Source organism: Petaurus breviceps, unplaced genomic scaffold (genome assembly GCF_028583685.1).
Source record: "Petaurus breviceps papuanus isolate PSGF00001 unplaced genomic scaffold, PetGlider_PUasm1.0 91041, whole genome shotgun sequence".
NCBI lineage: Eukaryota > Metazoa > Chordata > Mammalia > Diprotodontia > Petauridae > Petaurus > Petaurus breviceps.
The window spans coordinates 42,612,743-42,615,618 of NW_027187400.1; the positions used below are offsets into that span (position 1 = coordinate 42,612,743).

General features: G+C 55.6%; 1 protein-coding gene across 3 annotated transcripts in view; it reads left to right on the top strand.

Annotated features, from left to right (window-relative positions):
- The first annotated feature begins 2,545 nt into the window (after positions 1–2,545).
- The window catches only part of ITPKC (inositol-trisphosphate 3-kinase C), a 7,894-nt gene continuing 7,563 nt past the window's right edge, over positions 2,546–2,876 (top strand). For 2 of the 3 annotated variants that reach the window (XM_069078909.1, XM_069078910.1), the window contains exon 1: positions 2,579–2,850. The gene's annotated coding sequence lies outside the window, so the exon portion shown is untranslated. Of the gene's footprint in view, positions 2,851–2,876 lie in introns of all 3 variants that reach the window. The other variant, XM_069078908.1, reaches the window with a different exon arrangement.

Sequence of the window (2,876 nt, forward strand, 5' to 3'; positions counted from 1 at the left end):
CCCCCCCCCACTTCTGCTCTGTCCATTTCTCCCTGCCTTTTGCCCCCCTCACCCCGATATCCTTCCTCTTCCCTCGGTGCAGGAGGAAACGCTTGGAATCAGGGAGATCTGGGTGTCCATCCTGCCTCCATCACATGGTACCTGTGTGACTCTGTTTACCTTTCTGAGCCTCAGTTTCCCCCAGTGATATCTGCACCCTGGGTAGCTGGGGCTCACCTGGGTCCTAGAGTCTTTGACTTAGTTGCCCTGAGGTTCAAAGGAGATAAAATACTGAGCTGTTCTTTCTGGCGTCTGTATAAACACTAGCTCTACTTATCTCTTCCTGACTCACCCTCCTCTCTTACTTCCCCAGACATCCTCAGGCTTGGTTCCACCTGGGCTTTTCTCCTCTGTCTCCATATATTTCCCTCCTGCTTCTCAGGTTTGAGGAAGTGGGAAAAACCTGGGGGGGGGGGGGTGCTGTGCCCTGGATATTGCTAAGAATGAGATGCTGAGCGGTGGGGACCTGAGTCAGCCCTGGCATTTTAGGAAATCCGAGGTGGGGGTGGGGACATGGGGGAGGAGATTGGGGCCACCGGCTGGGAGGGCCTGGAAGAATTCCAGTCTCCACACACACACAGCCCAGGAGTGAGCATAGCTGACTCATCCCAGCACCTGTCATTTCTTCCTGGTCCCATTCTCCCTAGGGGGCTAGAAAATGGGGCCCCAGAAACCTCCCTACTTTTAGCCTGTTCCCTTGTGACTCACTCTAAGCTGCACCTGACCCCAACACCTCAGAATGACTCAGTCTCAGCTGAAAGTACCCTCTATGTTCTCACCACCCCTCACACTTAACTATGGTGAGGCATCGACCTCTGAGTCAGGTGGTGGGCTGGTGAGAGGTCCTATCTAGGTACCAACACCTGGATCCTGATGCCAGGAATCTCCTATTAGGAGGGGACTTAGGTGCCTGTCCTTTGTCCCCAACTCCCTCATCCCCACCACACCCTTGACTTTGAAATTATCTCACAGTGATACACACACACACACACATACACAGTATACATCTTGTATGAACATTGTAACTCATGTGCTGTTACTCCAGCTCTTAACACAATGCCTGATACTGTGGTAAGTGTGGTAAAGCCTTAATAAATGTTTATTTCGTGAATAGACTAACCTTTGACCTGGCTGAGGGACCTGTGCATTCCGTGCCTTTAGCCTTTACAATAATAATCATTAACCTTTGTACTTAGCTTTAAAAATGGTTTTCCACACATTTCATGGAGGTTTGAAACTACTCTATGTGACTGTGACTGAAGGAATTGTTATCCTATAAAAATAACAATAATGATGATGGTGTTGCAATAATTTTCAGGGTCTATACTAGCTACTTCCCAAATGAGTAAACTGAAATTGATTCACTCCCCAGCGCGACACATGCCAGTAAGTTCCATCATTCCAAGGATGACATATACATGTGTTTCTACCAAAGTGTAATTTCCTCCCAGCTGGGACCAACGAGAGAATAACAAAAGGGAAGGGGTGTTTCTTATCTAGGAGTTAGTTTAAGTGGGGGTGGGGCTAAAGTGGATACTTAAATTGTTACAAAGGAAAGAATGTCACTTTTAGCATATCCATTTACACAAGACCAAAGGAAGCTAGACCTTCTTAACCATCAGCCAATCATCAATTAGCATTTGTTTAGGGCCTACCCCACCAAGTGCTTTATTCGACCGGATAAAGAGGTTGAAACTAGAGAAAGAGGCTTGTTCTGCCCAAGTCCGACAGGCATCACCCCAGGGAAAGAAAAATAACAAGTACAGAACAAAATGGGGTGTCAGTCATGCTGTCCCCCAAGTCCGCTCTCAACAAGAACTGTAATAGCCAGCGTGGGTTGGCAAAGAACGTGTTAATTCATCAGACCCTCCCAACAACCCTTATTATCCCCATTTTACAGATGAGGAGACTAAGGCTGAGAGGTGGTCATTTTTTCTAGATTAGGGCAGGGAGGGAGCCCAGAAAGGCTAAGATGACTAACGCGGAGCACCCGGGTCTGGTGGACCCCGAAGCCAGTTTTGGGCCAGTTTTTGGGCCACGCCCCGGAGATTTGGGAGACGCTAGGAAAGGCTCTCAGGACTAGCCAGGTTTCGGTCCCGGCGGCGGAGGGGGGCGGGGCCAGGGATTCCCTCCCCCTGGTACGTCACCACACGCAAGTCCTGGGGCGGGGCTCAGGGCTTCCCCGGGAGGGGCGGGGCTGGGAGGAGGCGGGGCCTCGGTTAACCCGTTGGTGGCCGCGGTCGGGCCGGAAGGAAGCGGCGGCTTCGGAGGGAGGGAAACCCGGAACCGCGACTCCCCAGGTCGGCCACACCCCCGGCTTTAAAGGGGCCCGAGGCGGATCCCGGGCCGGGCCGGGCCGGCCAGAGCCGAGCACAGCGACCTGCGGGAGGGCATGAGACGCTGTCCCTGCCGGGCGCCGCTGGCCACGGAGGCGCGGAGGCGGCGAAGCCGGGGCCCGGGGCCCGAGGGGGGCGGGCTGCCCCCGCTGCGGGATCGGCCGGACACCGCAGGGCCCCGGGGGACGCCGGACACGGCTGGAGATCAGCCGGACACCGCAGGGCCCCGGGGGACGCCGGACACGGCTGGGGGTCGGCCGGACACCGCAGGGCCCCGGGGGACGCCGGACACGGCTGGGGGTCGGCCGGACACCGCAGGGCCCCGGGGGACGCCGGATACGGCTGGAGATCGTTCGGACACTGCAGGGCCCCGGGGGACGCGGGACACTGCCTTGTACCGGTATCAGCTGCACACACAGGGTCTTGAACCTGAGCTGCACATCGCAGGGACCCAAGGTCAGCCGGGCAGAGCCAGGCCTCAGGGGCCACTGGACACCACCG